This window comes from Mobula birostris, chromosome 10, assembly GCF_030028105.1.
Source record: "Mobula birostris isolate sMobBir1 chromosome 10, sMobBir1.hap1, whole genome shotgun sequence".
Lineage (NCBI taxonomy): Eukaryota > Metazoa > Chordata > Chondrichthyes > Myliobatiformes > Myliobatidae > Mobula > Mobula birostris.
The window spans coordinates 75,878,978-75,897,221 of record NC_092379.1 but is presented as its reverse complement, the minus strand read 5'-3'; positions in this window follow the sequence as shown (position 1 = coordinate 75,897,221).

The window sequence follows — 18,244 nt, the reverse complement described above, 5'->3', positions numbered from 1 at the left end:
ACAAGCAAGGAGATAAGGTGAGAGAGGGAATGTGGACTGGTGAAAGACAGGGCAAGGAGGGGCATTACCAGAAGTTCGAGAAATTGATGTTCATGCCATTAAGTTGGAGGCTACCCAAACAGCATATAAGGTATTGTTTCTCCAACCTGAGTGTGGCCTCATCGTGACTGTAGAAGATGCAATGGATTGACATATTGGAGTAGAAATAGGAAGTGGAATTAAAATGGTGGCCACTTTTTCTGGCGGACACAATGTAGGTGTTCGGTGAAGCAGTCTCCCAGTCTACATCGGGTCTCACTGATAGACAGGAGGCCACACCAGGAGTACTGAGCACAGTACATGACCTCAACAGACTCACAGGTGAAGTGTCGCCTCACCTGGAAGGACTGTTTGGGGCCCTGAATGGTAGTGAGGAAGGTGGTGTAGGGGCAGGTGTAGCCCCTTGTTCCACTTGCCAGGACAAGTGCCAGGAGGGAAATTGGCACAAAAATATTTAAATAGAGAACGAATTTGGAATCCTTTGCGGTGACATGCCACAGCAGCAATGAATGTTGTCCAATCACCCACCATCTGCCTTGCAACAATTGGAAGTGAAGTCATTGAAGTTTTCCCTTTGCTCTGTCTGTGGCTTTGCTGAACCCAGACTCTTTCAAATGCCATGTCATCAATGTTATTTTAACCCTTAAGCCATTTCTGTGTCATTATGCATAGCAGAAGAACGTTGTCTGAAATTATAGAAGTTATTGTGTACTTAATGTATAGAAATAAAAATGTTTATTTTGTACAAAAATAAAATAAAGAGCAGACAGAATACCTTATACTTTTCCAAGAATAATTTAACCTAAAGTGCTGTCATATATTTCAGATTGAAGTCTACTAGTTTGTTAACCTTAATTTTCTGCCTGAAATAGCTTCTAAAAGGCTAAAGGAAATTTTACTGATGGATCTACCCTTGATAATGAAACCTCATTGTGATTGGAATTAGATATCTTTTTTTTTGTACCATTTCCACGAAGATTGGCAAAGATAAATTGGTCTTCTTCATTCAATTGAAAGCACAAAACAATGAATATTCAAAGATTCAGAGTACATTTATGTCAATGTATACACAACACAGCTCTGAGATTTGTCCTCGCACAGGCAGTGACGAAACAAAGGAACACCTGGGAATCTGTTCAAGTAAACATCAAACATCCAATGTGCAAAACAAGAACAAACTGCGCAAACGGCAAAAAGTGAACGAATGGTACATAGAATGGAAATGGATCTAGTGCTTTCCTGGCGTATATGATGAATAAACACTTCTCAGGCTTCAAGCCGGGTACAGGTATTGATTATAAACGACGTTTCAATGACAAACCCTGCCATCTTCATCAGGGATGATGCCTGGGTAAGTCTATTCCCGTGGTATTTATACCCCCAGAGTCCATCCGACCTGATTGGTTAGACCTCATCCAATCCAGTTTCCACTCTCCCATCTTGTTTGCAATCGAATTCCAGTTCTTACTTGGAGTGAAAACACCATCTCTGTTAAAATTCTTTTCCTATAGTTTTATTTCAATGGCTTCCTTTACCAGCCAGTCCCAAAAGCCTGCATAAGCTGTGATTTGAGCTTCCTTATGGGTTTGTGGGTGGTATTAATTGAATATTCCTTCAGGATCCTGGTGATCCTTCCAGAAACTGTGGAAATATAGGAAAGAGAGGTGGTAGCCATGAAAAATCAGGAAACCTAACAACGAAAAGGAACACGCCACTACTGCCTGCCTTACCTATATTTCTACTGTTTCTGGAAGGATTGCCAGGATCCTGAAGAAAGATCAGCTTAATACCAACCACAAACCCGTAAGGAAGCTCAAGTCACAGCTTAAGCAGGTCAAAGGTGACCTGGGACTCAGGTCGACTGGCATTTACAGGGTTCCCTGTGAATTCAGAGCAGTGTATATCAGCCAGGTGGGACGCACGGTAGAAACCCGCATCAAGGAGCACGGGAGGTGTATACCTTGGGTTATTTGGAAAAATCAGCAGTAGCAGAACACTGTATTCGCAATGGCCATACAATTGTCCTTGACGGCAGAAAACTAGAGGAGAATTTTAACAAAGATGAAAGATAAGAACTGGAATTTGATTGTACCTAAGGTGGGAGAGTGGAAACCTGATTGGATGAGGTCTAACCAATCAGGAGGGATGGACTCTGTGGGTATAAGTACCACTTGAGTAGACTTACCCAGGCATCATCCCTGATGAAGATGGCAGAATTCATCATTAAAACATCGGTTATAATCAATACTTGTACCTGGCTTGAAGCCCAAGAAGAATTTATTCAACACATAGAATATCAAACATCAAACTAGGAGTCTAGTAGTATTCAGTTTAGTTCGTTCGGCGCCACACCACTAGCCGAATGCAGGGCCGCAGTGCAGTTCTTTGCCTAAGTGCCCCAGTCCACATCCATCGTCGTGATCAAACTGCTCAAAAGCAGCAAAAAAAAGAGGAACCAGACTCCAGAAATACATATACCATGGACCACAAAGTCCTCCAAAGCAAGTCCACAGCTTTGCTACTCAATCCTTGCAGCATGTAATCTGAGGCTCCTGCACTATCCTCTGATAGCAGCTAGCGAGAGGTCGAGGAAGACCGGTCAAATGCAGGCAGATGCTGCCAGCCACCCGTCCGACCTCCACTCCCTTCCTTGCCAACTTCAACCTTGCTTGACGCCTCAGTCAGAGGGAAGCAATGGAGCTGATTATGGGCTTTACTGTCTCCCGGCTTCTCGGCCTCCAGGTCACACACTCTGTTCCAGGCCTCACCAAACTCCCTCAGAGACAGCAAAGCACCAATTGCTCCACTGGCCCAAAAACACACCATCAAAATGTAAGTCACAGGTTTCAATCACATGCAGCTTAGTCGTAGAATCTTATTTGAAAGAAGTGACAGAAGTTGTTTTCTGAACTGTCTGCAGAATGTTGTGAAAATATAGAATACTAAATTCTATTCACTGATTTCCTACAAGTGTCAAATGATTTATCAAAACTGTTGGTGATGCAGGAAAATGAGAAATTACAGCTTTGCTGTAAATTGCCTCATCTGTAATCTATGACAATTTATTTTAAAGCTAGCTGTAAAATGGCTACCTGAAGCATATTGTGCAGAATTCATAATTCTTCTTGGGAGGGTGTTGCTGTACTTGAAGATGATAGGTATAGAAATAATAGTTATTTGTTATTGTACAAAAGTCAAATTATAACCAGATGAAATTGCCTAGTACTTTTCCACAAATAATTTAGACTAAAGTGCTGTTGTGTATTTCAGATTGAAGGTTACCAGTTTGTTGATCTTAATTTTCTGCCTGAAAATGTTATTATCTGACATTTACAAAAACACATAGAAAGAAACCTAACTGCAATGTTTTGATGGTAGTTTAAGGAGCACTAATATATTATTTAATTTTATCTGATATAGATTTATTTGTCTCACTCTAATTTTTATACTTAAAAAGGCTAAAGCTTGATGAAGAAGTATGTATGAAGAAAGTCAAATTCTATTCCATGGAAAATGATGGGGGATCTTCATTTGTGTCCAAAGTGGATTATGAACTGATTCAAGCTCAGAGGAGGGTAGGATGGAAAACTTAACTCCCAAAGTTAAGTCAATGAATCTTAACCATTAAACTCTGTTTATTTTCTTCTAATAAGAAATGACATATAAAACTTTGCATTGCAGAATCACTCCAAGGTGCTTCATATCGAATTAAATATTTTGAATACTAGAGATCAAATAGGCAAAACTAGTGACAATTTCATTAACAGCTAGTTCCCACAAATAACCATTAGATGAATACATCATTAAATGTTTATAGCATTTGGAGAGAACTTTGATACTGACAATTGTCATCTTGAAGTGGTATGTCAGGTGGAAGTGCTGAGGCTTTGTCTCTTGTCTTGAGAGGCTTTGGTAATAAAAACAAAATAAGATCTTTCACTTTGCTCTGCAGTTCTGGTAGATTGGAGATGACAGGTAGGGTAGATGTGCGTTCTCCATGCCTATAAAGACTGCTTTGAGTGGTTGGATCTGCAGTTATAATTGCTCAGGATGATTGGAGAATCCTGGCTGATGAGGGATATTGAGGCTTTGGTTAGGAAGAACGTGGCATATGTCAGCCAGAATCAAGTTCAAGGTTCAAAGTTCAAAGCACATCTAGGTAACCATGTACAACCCTGAGATCCATTTTCTTACAGGCATACACAATAAATCCATAATGGAATAATGAACATAACAGAATCAATGAAAAACCACGCCCACTTGGGTGTCCAACCAGTGTGCAAACGACCATGCACTGTGCAGATACAAAAAGAAATAAATAATAACAAATAAATAACTAAGCAATAAAAATCGAAAACATAAGATGAAGAGTCCTTGAAAGTTAATCCATAGGAGTAGGAATATTTTAATAATCGGACAAGGGAAGTTGAGTGAAGTTATCTCCTTTGATTCAAGAGCCTGGTGGTTGAGGGGTAATAACTGTTCCTGAACCTGTGGTGTGAGTCCTGAGACTCCTGTACCTTCTTCCTGATGTCCAGGGTGGTGGAGGTCTCTGATGATGGATGCTGCTTCTCTGCGACACTTTGTGTAGATGTGCTTAATGGTGGGGAGGACTTTATTCATCACTATTGTTTGTAGAATTGTCCATTCAAGGGCATTGGTGTTTCCATAACAAACTGTGAAGCAGCCAGTCAACGTATGCTCCACTACACATCAATAGAAATTTGTCAAAGTTTTAGATGTCATGCCGAATCTTTGCAAATGTTTAAGGAAGTAGAGGCGTCTCCATGCTTTCTTTGTAATTGCACTTATAAGTTGGGTCCAGGACAGGAGCACCAAAATAATAACACCAAGGAATTTAAAGTTGCTGACCCTTTCTATCTCTGATCCTCCAATGAGGATTGGCTCATGGGTCTCTTGTTTTCTTCGCCTGAAGTCAATAACCAGCTCCTTGGTCCAAGGCAATTAAGTCAATTCCTTGAAAAGTATAAGGGATATAGGAGTATACTTTAGGGTCAGAAAACTGGGTCAGTGTCAAGCGAGGGAAGGGAAATGCCCGGATAGTGGAGAGCACACCTGTGGCTGTCCCCCTCAGCAACAAGTATCTCATTTTGAATGCTGTTGAGGGGGATGACCTGACAGGGGAAGCCCACGGTGACTGGGTCTCTGGCACTGAGCCTGGCGCTGCTGTACAGGAGAGAAGGAGGGAGAAGAGGAATGCAGGAGTCATAGGGGATTCCATAGTCAGGGGAACGGACAGGAGATTCTGTAAGCCTGATAGAGATACACGCATGGTGTGTTGCCTCCCAGGTGCTAGGGTACGGGATGTCTCGGATCGGGTCCAGAATATTCTGAAGGGGGAGGGTGAGCAGCCAGTTGTCTTGGTACATGTTGGTACCAATGACATAGGTAGGACAAAGGAGGAGGTCCTGAAGAGAGATTTCTGGGAGTTAGGAAGGAAGCTGAGAAGCAGGACCTCCAGGGTAGTAATCTCGGGATTGTTACCTGTGCCACGTGCTAGCGAGGGCAAGAATTGTAGGATCAGGCAGTTGAATGCGTGGCTGAGAGACTGGTGTAGGGGGCAGGGCTTCAGATTCTTGGATCTTTGGGATCTTTTCTGGGGGAAGTATGACCTGTTCAAAAGACGGTTTACACCTGAACCCGAAGGGGACCAATATCCTGGCGGGAAAGTTTAATAGAGCTGTTAGGGAGGGTTTAAACTAATTTGGCAGGGGGATGGGAACCAGAATGACAGAGCGGAGGAAGGGGAAAACAGAAATAAATCTATGATAGTGAGCAGTAAAGATGTCAGGAAAGACAGGCAGGTGATGGGGCAAATTTGTAGCCATTGGGATGAGTTGCAGTGCAATAAAGTTGCAGTGAAATCAAAGCGAAAAGTATCAAATACTGGTCTTAAGGTGTTATACTTAAATGCATGCAGCATAAGAAATAAGGTGGATGATCTTGTCATACAGCTACAGATTGGCATGTATGATATTGTGGCCATCACTGAGACGTGGCTAAAGGATGCATATCTCTGGGATCTGAACGTCCAAGGGTACATGGTGTATCAGAAGGATAGGAAGGTAGGCGTGGCTTTATTGGTAAGTAATGATATTAAATCATTAGAAAGAGGTGCAGAATCTTTATGGGTTGAGCTAAGAAATCGCAGGGGTAAAAGGACCCTGATGGCAGTTATTTATAGGCCTCCAAACAGCTGCAGTGATGTGGACTACAAATTACAACAGGAAATAGAAAAGGCTTGTCAGAAGGGCAGTGTTATGATAATTGTGGGGGATTTTAACATGCGAGTGGATTGGGAAAATCAGGTCGGCACTGGATCTCAAGAGACAGAATTTGTAGAATGTCTGCGAGATTGCTTTTTAGAACAGCTTGTTGTTGAGCCCACTAGGGGATCGGCTGTACTGGATTGGGTATTATATAATGAACTGGATATGATTAGAGAGATTGGGGTGAAGGAACCCTTAGGAGGCAGTGATCATAACATGATTGAGCTCACTGTGAAATTTGAAAACGAGAAGCCGAAATCTGATGTGTCGGTATTTCAGTGGAGTAGAGGAAATTACAGTCGCATGAGAGAGGAACTGGACAAAGTTGACTGGAAAGGGACACTGGCGGGAAAGACGACAGAGCAGCAGTGGCTGGAGTTTATGTGAGAAGTGAGGAAGGTACAAGACAGGTATATTCCAAAAAAGAAGAAATTTTCGAATGGAAAAAAGATGCAACTGTGGTTGACAAGAGAAGTCAAACCCAAAGTTAAAGCAAAGGAGAGGGCATACAAGGAAGCAAAAATTAGTGGGAAGACAGAGGATTGGGAAGTTTTTAAAACCTTACAAAAGGAAACTAAAAAGGTCATTAAGAGGGAAAAGATTAACTATGAAAGGAAGCTAGCAAATAATATCAAAGAGGATACTAAAAGCTTTTTCAAGTATATAAAGAGTAAAAGAAAGGTGAGAGTAGATATTGGACCGATAGAAAATGATGCTGGAGAAATTGTAAGTTTGCTGATGATACCAAGATAGGTGGAGGGGCCGGTAGTGTTGAGGAAACGGAGAGTCTGCAGAGAGACTTGGATAGATTGGAAGAATGGGCAAAGAAGTGGCAAATGAAATACAATGTTTGCTTATGCACTTTGGCAGAAGTAATAAACGGGCAGGCTATTATTTAAATGGGGAGAGAATTCAAGGTTCTGAGATGCAACGGGACTTGGGAGTCCTTGTACAGGATACTCTTAAGGTTAATCTCCTGGTTGAGTCGGTAGTGAAGAAGGCGAATGCAATGTTGGCATTCATTTCTAGAGGAATAGAGTATAGGAGCAGGGATGTGATGTTGAGGCTCTATAAGGTGCTGGTGAGACCTCACCTGGAGTACTGTGGGCAGTTTTGGCCTCCTTATTTAAGAAAGGATGTGCTGACGTTGGAGAGGGTACAGAGAAGATTCACTAGAATGATTCCGGGAATGAGAGGGTTAACATATGAGGAACGTTTGTCCGCTCTTGGACTGTATTCCTTGGAGTTTAGAAGAATGAGGGGAGACCTCATAGAAGCATTTTGAATATTGAAAGGCATGGACAGAGTGGATGTGGCAAAGTTGTTTCCCATGATGGGGGAGTCTAGTACTCGAGGGCATGACTTAAGGATTGAAGGGCACCCATTCAGAACAGAAACGCGAAGACATTTTTTTAGTCAGAGGGTGGTGAATCTATGGAATTTGTTGCCACGGGCAACAGTGGAGGCCAAGTCATTGGGTGTATTTAAGGCAGAGATTGATAGGTATCTGAGTAGCTAGGACATCAAAGGTTATGGTGAGAAGGTGGGGGAGTCGGACTAAATGGGAGAATGGATCAGCTCATGATAAAATGGCGAAGCAGACTCGATGGGCCGAATGGCCTACTTCTTCCTTTGTCTTATGATCTTATGAAAATTAAGAGGACAAAAAAGAAATAAGAGATACCCTTAGCAAAAAGGTAAAGAAGAATTCTTACGAGATTCTATTAGTATATTAAAAGCATAAATGTACCTGGGGAGAGGATAGAGCTCCTTATGGTGATCTAATGGTGACCTAGTTGGGTATTGCGGAAAACAAGGGGTCCTAACACAAATATTTGCATCATCTTTAGCCATGAGTGAGGCACAGAAAGACTGGAAAATGACTAACGTTGTGCCTTTATTTAAGGAGGGCTGCAAGGACATGTCAGACACCTACTGGCTGCTCGGTCTGACATCAGCAGTGGGAAAATTAATGCAGGGAATTCTGAGAGACAGGATCGACGTGAATTTGGAAAGTCAGCATGGCCGTCTGTGTGAGAAATCATGTCTCACAAACTTGTTTTTTTTTTAAAGAGGGGATCTGGGCATGGTGGTGGGCATTGTGTATATGAACTTTAGAGAGGCTTTTGAGAAGGTCCTACATATCAGGCTGGTCCATGTGATATCATATGGGATTCTGAGTGAGCCACCTAATTGGATTCAAAATTGGCTTGGTGGAAATAGTCAAAGTGTGGTACAGGTCACTTGATTTCCAAATTAGAGGTCCTTGACTGGTAACGTTTTGCAGCGATTTGTACCAGGTCTCTTGTACAAATCAGTACTGATGAGGGGTCTCAGCCCAAAACATTGACAGTTTCCTCTTTTCCATAGATGCTGCCTGTCCTGCTGAGTTGCTGCAGCATTTTGTGTGAGTTACCTTGCTTTTTCAGTGTCTGCAGATTCTCTCGTGTTTGGAGGTCTCGAGTTGTTTATCATATATGTGATTAATTTGTATGAGAATATAGTTGACATAATTAGTAAGTTTGGTGATGCAGTGAACAGTGAAGAAGGTTGTCCAAGTTTACAACAGGACTTAGAAGAAGTGGGAAGTGGCCCAAGGAATGGGATATTGCATTTAACTTGGAGAAGCGTGAAGTGAATCATTTTGGGAAGTTAAGCCAGGACAGGATTTACACATGAAACGACAGGGTCCTAAGGACTGTTGAAGAACAAAGCGACCTTTGGCTCTAAGTACATAATTCCTTGAAAGTGGAAATGCAGGTAGACAAGATGGTGAAGAAGCAGCTGGGACATAATTTGAACAGTTATATCGTATGTGGGTAAGACATTGCCCAGCATATTGTGTGCATTCTTCTTGACCAGTCTAAAACTAAAAGGCATAGGTTTAAGTGAGAGAAGGATTTAAATGGGACCTGAGGATGGTAGAATAAGGAATGAGCTGCCAGAGCAATTGGTAGAGCCATGTACAATTGCAATGTAGAGCTGTGGACAGTTTCATGGATAGGAAAGGTTTGGAAGGATATGAGCTATGTGAAGGCATATGGAACTAGCTCAGAAGGCATGCTGGTCAGCATGGACAAGTTGGTCTGAAGAATTTGTTTCCAGCTTTTAGCCTTATGATTCTATGACTTTTGGAGATTTTCAATCAGTGCCATTGTGACTGTCTTACTCCTGACTTACTCTGAGAGGACTTATATGTGGATTCTCAAAGTGGGGATGCTGCATATTTTTCTTTTCCCATTTTGACACTCTACATGTTAAATAATACTTGGAAGAAGCACTGAAGTAACAGTGACAAAGAATGTAAAGTGGGTGAAGAACTATTAACATTCATCACCAAGAGTGGCCTGGAGACACCACTACAGTCAGAACTAATTGAGTTCTGAAAGTCATGGTTGTTAGGTTAGATCTATGACAGGTATTGAGTGAACCAACACAAAGGACATCTGGAACCTGAAAACAGATTAAAACAGTAAGGTTAACAACGATTTCCCCTTACCTTCCACCCTATCAACTCCATCAGTCCCACTAGAACCACAACCACCACCATTTGTTTTTATCTGCAAATTTTGAAGTTCGGTTTCCGGTTGCTGAATTGTTCCAAAGTTTTTTTAAATATTTAATGATTCTCATATTGTTCCAAACTAAGTAACTATTTTGCACCTGCTCTTTTCTGTTTTGTATTTGCATTGGTATACTTTCTGAGCTTGCATCCTGATACCTTGTGTTGTGAGCCTACTTGTAGTATCTTTATTGAAAGCATTTGGAAATCCAATTAACATTATATTACCTTTATTTTTATCTTGCTTTTTCTTCACCAAAGATTTAAATAAAATTGATCAACTCTCATTTTTAAAATCTGTGCTAACCACTATATTTTAAGGTTTTAGATTGTGTTTTTATTGGATCTTCGGTGTCCCATTTCGTGTATTGGAGTTGCAAAAACATCAGTCAGTCCAGTGGCATAATTTTCTTTATCCAATGAAGTTTTATAAATAGCTTTTGCCGTCTATCACCCATTAATTTTAATGTGTGGAAACAGCCCACCTGGAATAGGAAAATTTTCTCTTTATCTGCATTAATTGCATTGATTTTGGACAATTCAATAATACAAAAAAAAAATTATAATCTTATAGTAGTTTAACTGGCATGCGGTCAGCTAAAATACATTTTTATTTGCTGTTCTGTTTATTATCATAAATATGATAAAATAAATCAATTCCATATGTAATGTCAATTTTGTTTTTTTTCCAGTTAATTGAATACCTCGAAGTTCAATTTGGTGTTGAGGTGCAACAGGTTCATATTCACAAAATGAAGTATGCTTTTGAGATATGGTCAGCAATGATGTTCTCTCCTGAGTTTGATGCCGAGGTATAGTTGCATAGGATGTTCCTCTTCTGGATATGACACAAAACAAATTTAAAACATTTTCTGTTTTCATTTAGTAACATGAACACATTACTCGGGTTTCCAGGCGAGTACAGGTGTCGATTTCAACCGATGTTTCGATGACAAACTCCGCCATTTCCATCAGGGATGATGGCTAGGCATGCTGATGGTATATATACTCCTCTCGTCATCCGTTCTTCCTGATAGGTTAGTTCCCAACCAATCAGGTTTCTGTTGTTCCACCTTGTATTCCAGTTCTTACTTAAGCAAGACCTTACTCTTTGTTAAAATTCTTATTCTCTCGTCTTACTTCAATGGCTTCCTTCACCAGGCATTCCCAGAAGCCATTGCCACGGCACAGTAGTTTTGTGCCATCGAAGTCAATCCCATGTCCATTAACTATTGAAATGAACAAGAATGCTTAATCAACCAATACATATTAGATTAGATTATGAGGACACGCAGTCCTCTTTTATTGTCATTTAGAAATGCATGCATTAAGAAATGATACAATGTTCCTCTGGTATGATATCACAGAAACACAAGACAAACCAAGACTGAAAAACCTGACAAAAACCACATAATTATACCATATAGTTACAACAGTGCAAATCAATACTGTAATTTGATGAAGAACAGACCATGGGCACGGTAAAAAAAGTCTCAAAGTCTCTCGAAAGTCCCATCATCTCACACAGACGGTAGAAGGGAGAAACTCTCCCTGCCATGAACCTCAATGCCGCAAACTTTCGGATGCAAAACCCTGGAAGCACCCAACCACAGCCAACTCTTGAGTCCGTCTGAAAACTTTCAGCCTCCGACCAGCCCTCCAACACCGAGCACCATCTCTGCTGAGCACTTCGACCCCGGCCCCGGCAACAGGCAATAGGCAAAGCCAAGGATTTGGGGCCTTCCCCTCCGGAGATTCTCGATCGCACAATAGCAGCGGCAGCAAAGCAGGCATTTCGGAAGATTCTCCAGATGTTCCTCTGTGCTTCTCACGGCTGTCTCCATCAAATCAGGATTGTGCACGGTATCTGCCTAACAAATACGATATCATTTCGGAGCGGCCATGCGCGCTGTGTCACGCTGCCATCTTCTCCTCCCCTTATAAACGATTATTCAAATATTACTGAAATATTAACTACACAACAGTACTCCTTGTTTAGTTATAAATTTCAACTCAAAAGAGAATGCATCTCAACTATATATTATATAAAATAATACATATAATATATTATATAATACAATTGCTATATAGACATCCACAGCATAGTAAATTTAAAATTGTCCCATTCAGGCTTAATGAATTAATTGCTGTGGAGGATTTTCTACTCTTGTGGGATAACATCTTTCCTGACAAGTCGGATCACTCTGCTAGGTGGGTGAGACTTGTGGCTGTGGAAACAATCTCAGGTTCTGGAGCCTCCTCCATGGTGGTTGTAGGAGTTGACTCTGAGACTGCAGGAAGTGGTTCAGACAGTGGTAGCACCTTTCTCCTCCTCTTCTCTCTCTGGATCCACTTCAATCCTTTTCTGTTCCTTTCTCATATTCCTTCTCTCCTTCACACTACTCTCTTTCTCATTCTGATTCTTTCTCTCCATTTCTTCCCTCCATTTTCTTCTCCTTGATTGTGCATCTTGAGCTTGGGAAGGTCTATTCAGTTCACTGGAGTGTTCTCCTATTAATCCTTCTATTGTTCCCTATAAAATCTGATTTCAGCCCTTGGTTTCCACATCCACAAAATCATCTGACAAATACTCTGTTTTCATATTTCCATTGACTCCTTTGTTTTTGGCCTTCCATTTATCCAGCTGGGCTTTGCTCTTTGCATCTACTTTTACAAGCAGCTTTTTGTCTCCCACTTGAAGCTCATGCAATTGCCTTAATCTGTGCAGAACAGATTCTAGTTCTTTATACTCGCAAAAGCCCAATGCTTGCAACTTTCCTGAAGCTCCTTGAACTCTTTTCCAGCTTAAAACCAATCCACATTTTGCAACTAACTACCAGATTAGCATGTCAGAAGCTTTCTTACATATGTTGGCTGCAAAAACTGTTGTCATTGCACTATTTATTTTGTCACTTTCATACTTCCTCTGAGCAGCATGGTCCTTCCTTGTTCCAATATGCTTTCCAACCAAATGGTGGATGAATCTCCAATCAAGTTTTCATTGTCTCAGCCAATCACACCTCCACAATGCTGGTCCTTCTGTTTTTACCACATACAAGCTCAATGAGCTTGTTGATTGTTGTATTTCTTTGTTAGAGAAGTCATTCCCACAGGACTTATCTTTTACCCAGAGTAAGTTCTTAGTTGGATATCTGCATGCGTCACTCTAGAAATGCCGTTCAAGCACATTTTGTGGAATGACTGAAACAGCTGAACCAGTATCCAATTCGATTTTAATTAATTTACCATTCATTTCTGGTGCAAGCGATACTGAAGGTCTGTTGTTAGTTTTCACACTGTAAATCTCAAGTGTACCTAGTCCTGTGTCTCTTCTCAATATCATCTGATTTTTTATCAACAAGTTTCAGATTAGTGCTCTTTTTGAAACTGCAAATTAAACTTTTGTCTTTTTCTCTTCTCTGGGCATTCCATTTATTTTTGTCTGCCTGACACGCTCTTTGTACGTGTCCTACTTTGTTGCATTTATGTAAGTTTTGCCTTTAAAATCTGCATTTGTTTGATGTATGTGAGCCCCTGCCACAATGGTGATAAAATTTCTTTGGCCAGGCCAGATTTGTTCACACTCACTTTCATTCTATTGATAAGGAGGAGGAGGGAGGAGAAGATAGCAGCGCGACACAGCGCGCGCGGCTGTTCCGAATTGATATCCATATGTGTAACTAGGGGCCGTGCATCAATCGAGATTTGATGGGGGAACAGCCGTGAAGCACAGAGGAACATCTGGAGAGACTTCTGAAATGCCTGCTTCGCTGCCGCTGCTACTGTGCGATCGAGAATCTCCGGAGATGAAGGCCCCAAATCCTCGGCTTTGCGTATGGCCTGTTGCTGGGGCTGGGATCAAAACACTCGGCAGAAATGGTGCTCGGTGCATCGGTGTCAGAGAGCTGGTCGGAGGCTCGGAGTTTTTCGGACGGACTCGGAGTCGGATTGTGGTCGGATGCTTACAGGATGCTGCATCAGCAAGTTTGCGGCGCTGGAGGTTTACCTTCTGTGTGAGATGATGGGACTTTGGAGAGACTCTGAGATTTTTACCATGCCCATGGTCTGTTCTTATCAAATTACGGTATTGCTTTGCACTGTTGTAACTATATGTTATATTGTATTATATAATTTTGTCAGTATATATATATATTATATAATTTCGTCAGTTATTAAGTCGGTTTGTCATGTGTTTTCGTGATATCATTCTGGAAAAACATTTTTATCATTTCTTAATGCATGCATTACTAAATGATAATAAAAGGGGACTGTGTGTCCTCATAATCATAATCATAAACCAATTGCATCTCTGTCTGTAGTTTCCATTGATACATCAATTTGAACTACTCTTTTAAATGTAAATTGTTCTTTGTTTAGGTCAGTTTTGAATGATTTCTTTAAAGATTCCAGAATCTAAACTCAAAGTTTTCAAAGGTTTCAAAGGTACATTTAATGTCAGCGAAATAGAAACAATATACATCCTGAAATGCTATTTTCTCTGCAACCTTCCATGAAAACAGAGGAGTGTCCCCAAAGAATGGATGACAGTTAAATGTTAGAACCCCAAAGTCCTCCCCAGCTCCCCTCCCTCCCACGTGTAAGCAACAGCAAGCAACAATCTCCACCCGACCCCCCCCCCCCACCCGCAAAGAAAAAGCACCGGCACCTGCCAGTGAGCATTCAAGCCTGAACAGAGCCACAGCAAAGGCACAGACTTGCAGTTACCCCAAAGACTACTTGTTCACCCGGTATTCAACATACCACAGGCTCTCTCTAATAAGGGAGAAAGAGGTGTCTCCGTTTCACAGCGAGAGGGTAGACATTACAGACAACTCGCTGATTTATGATGTTAAAAGTCCGTTGCATCACTTTTTCCGAGTTCTGTGCCCAAAGATCTGGGTACACAGCCATAGATCTTCCAATTCCCTCAACGACTTACCGATCTCCTGCCGTGATACTGATCTTCGATCCGCCTGCCTCCAGAGCTATGAGATCTCAGTTCTCTAAAGGCGAGCGGAGCTCTTAGGCCGAGTCCTTGGCATGCTGAATAACGGCCAGTTGCGAAACCCCAAGAGTGGGTCTCGTTCTCTCTAAGAACCATAGTCAACATATAACTCCAGGTCAAGGTCTTCAAAAGAACCCTGAAAGGGAAAAATAGAGATATTAAGATCAAAATAGAGCTGATTCCGAAGATGCAAGTAAAGGAGTCACTGTTAGGTGCCATTACTCCTCCTAAGCTCTCAGTGTATAATTACACCCATTACCAAACTGACAATGCTCAGGTAAACATAGAAACATAGAAACATAGAAAATAGGTGCAGGAGTAGGCCATTCGGCCCTTCGAGCCTGCATCGCCATTTATTATGATCATGGCTGATCATCCAACTCAGAACCCCGCCCCAGCCTTCCCTCCATACCCCCTGATCCCCGTAGCCACAAGGGCCATATCTAACTCCCTCTTAAATATAGCCAATGAACTGGCCTCAACTGTTTCCTGTGGCAGAGAATTCCACAGATTCACCACTCTCTGAGTGAAGAAGTTTTTCCTAATCTCGGTCCTAAAAGGCTTCCCCTTTATCCTCAAACTGTGACCCCTCGTTCTGGACTTCCCCAACATCGGGAACAATCTTCCTGCATCTAGCCTGTCCAATCCCTTTAGGATTTTATATGTTTCAATCAGATCCCCCCTCAATCTTCTAAATTCCAATGAGTAAAAGCCCAGTTCATCCAGTCTTTCTTCATATGAAAGTCCTGCCATCCCAGGAATCAATCTGGTGAACCTTCTTTGTACTCCCTCTATGGCAAGGATGTCTTTCCTCAGATTAGGGGACCAAAACTGCACACAATACTCCAGGTGTGGTCTCACCAAGGCCTTGTACAACTGCAGTAGTACCTCCCTGCTCCTGTACTCAAATCCTCTCGCTATAAATGCCAGCATACCATTCGCCTTTTTCACCGCCTGCTGTACCTGCATGCCCACTTTCAATGACTGGTGTATAATGACACCCAGGTCTCGTTGCACCTTCCCTTTTCCTAATCGGCCACCCTAGTTCAAACTAAAAAAAATCAGCAGTTTTCCTAATCGGCCACCTTTAGTTCAAACTAAAAAAAATCAGCAGTTTTCCTAAACTCTTCAATTCAGCCACATACACTGACATGGACTCATAAGTCGAATCTTTTTGATTCTGCTTATGAAGCCTAAAACGTTCTGCAATCAACAATGGCTTTTGTTCTAAGTGTCCCTGTATTACTTCGACAGTATCACCAAAGTACATTTCTGCTGGTTTGGTTGGAGCTGTAAATCTCTGAAGCAAACTGCATACCTTTAAACCTAATGAATTTAGCAAAACTGGCACTCACTACTCATTGGCTATTTCATTTGCTTTAAAGTACTGTTCCAATAGCTCAGTATACATCAATCAAGCTCGTCAATTGTTCTGATGTAGCCAGCCATTTCTGATTATTTTTAAATGACTTTATCATCCGGTACTGATACTTTATGAACTCTAAATTCTACCGTTATCTGACTTCTCTTTCAAAAAAAACCCCTGTCATGTCTTCCCTTCCAAAGAACGCTGTTTTTTTAAAAAAAAACTTGACCCATCTGTGCATGTGCTGGCTTTTTCTTTGAACTCACCATTGTTCTTGCTGATTTTTTTTAGTTTGAACTTCTTGCTGCACTTCAGCAGTTCAAAAGTTGCCTCAGGTAAATTTTATAAATACCTCATCACCAATGTTATGTTTTGTAACCTCAAATCATTAAACTAATTCGAAGGAAATTTTGTCTTTAGTTTAAGTGAGGTTTGCACATATCATGTGGTAGCGTGATGGTTTATGCAATTAACGTATCTTTACATAGAACCTGTAATTATCCATTATCAAGGACCCTCTTCTCACTGTTACCATCAGGAAGGAGGTCAGAAGCCTGAAGGCACACACTGAGTGATTCAGGAACAGCTTCTGCCCCTCTGCCATCCGATTTCTAGATGGATATTGAACCCATGAACACTACCTCACTACTTTTTGAAAGTTTCTGCTTTTTTGCACTACTAATCTTAAGTTAACTAATAATACATATATATACTTAATGTGATTCCAGTTTTTGTTTTATTTATCATGTATTGCATTGTACTGTTGCCACAAAGTTATCAAATTTCATGATATATGCCAGTGATATTCAGAATCAGATTTAATATCACCGGCAGATGTTGTGAAATTTGTTAATGTTACGGCAGCAGTACAATGAAATACATGACAAATAAATACTGAGAGAATAAAACTGGGTTACATGAAGTATATACATATGTCAGCATCTACATATAGATATAGATATAGATGCCTATATATCTGTCAGTCTCATGAGACTATGGATTTGCACCTTGGAAGGTTTCCAGGGCTCAGGCCTGGGCAAGGTTGTATGGAAGACCAGCAGTTGCCCATGCTGCAAGTCTCCCCTCTCCACGCCACTGATGTTGTCCAAGGGAAGGGCATTAGGACCCATACAGCTTGGCACCGGGGTTGTCACAGAGCAATGTGTGGTTAAGTGCCTTGCTCAAGGACACAAATGCTGCCTCAGCCAAGGCTCGAACTAGCGACCTTCAAATCACTAGACGAATGCCTTAACCTCTTGGCCACGCGCCAACACATGTCTATTAAATAGTTAAGATGAATTAAGTGGTGCAAAATAACAGAAATAAAAAAAATAGTGAGGTAGTGTCCATGAGTTTAATGTCCATTTAGAGATCAGATGGCAGAGGGGAATAAAATGTTCCTGAATTGATAAGTGTGTGCCTTCAGGCTTCTGTACCTCCTTCCTGATGGTAACAATGAGAAGAGGGCATGTCATGGGTGGTGGGGATCCTTAATGATCCTAAGGCATCGCTCCTTGAAGATGTCTTGGATACAGTGGCAGATGGTACCCATGATAGAGCTGAGTAATTTTACAAGTTTCTGCAAATTATTTTGATCTTGTGCAGTATTTCCCCGATACCAGACAGTGATGCAGCCAGTCAGAATGCTCTCCACAGTATATTTGTAGAAGTTTTAGAGTGTTTTCATTGACTAACCAAATCTCCTCAAACTCCAAATGAAATATAGCCACTGTCTTGCCTTCTTCATAGCTGCATCAATATATTGTGTCCAGGTTAGATCCTCACAGATATTGACACCCAGGAACTGAAACTTCCCACTTTCTCCACTTCTGATCCCTCCATGAGGATTAAATCTGATTCTGATTAATTATTTAAACAAACAAGTATGCTTAATCAACCAATATATATACAAGATTACTCAAATATTACCAAAATATTGAACGTACAATGAATAATTTCAGTATTGGTATTATACTATTGAT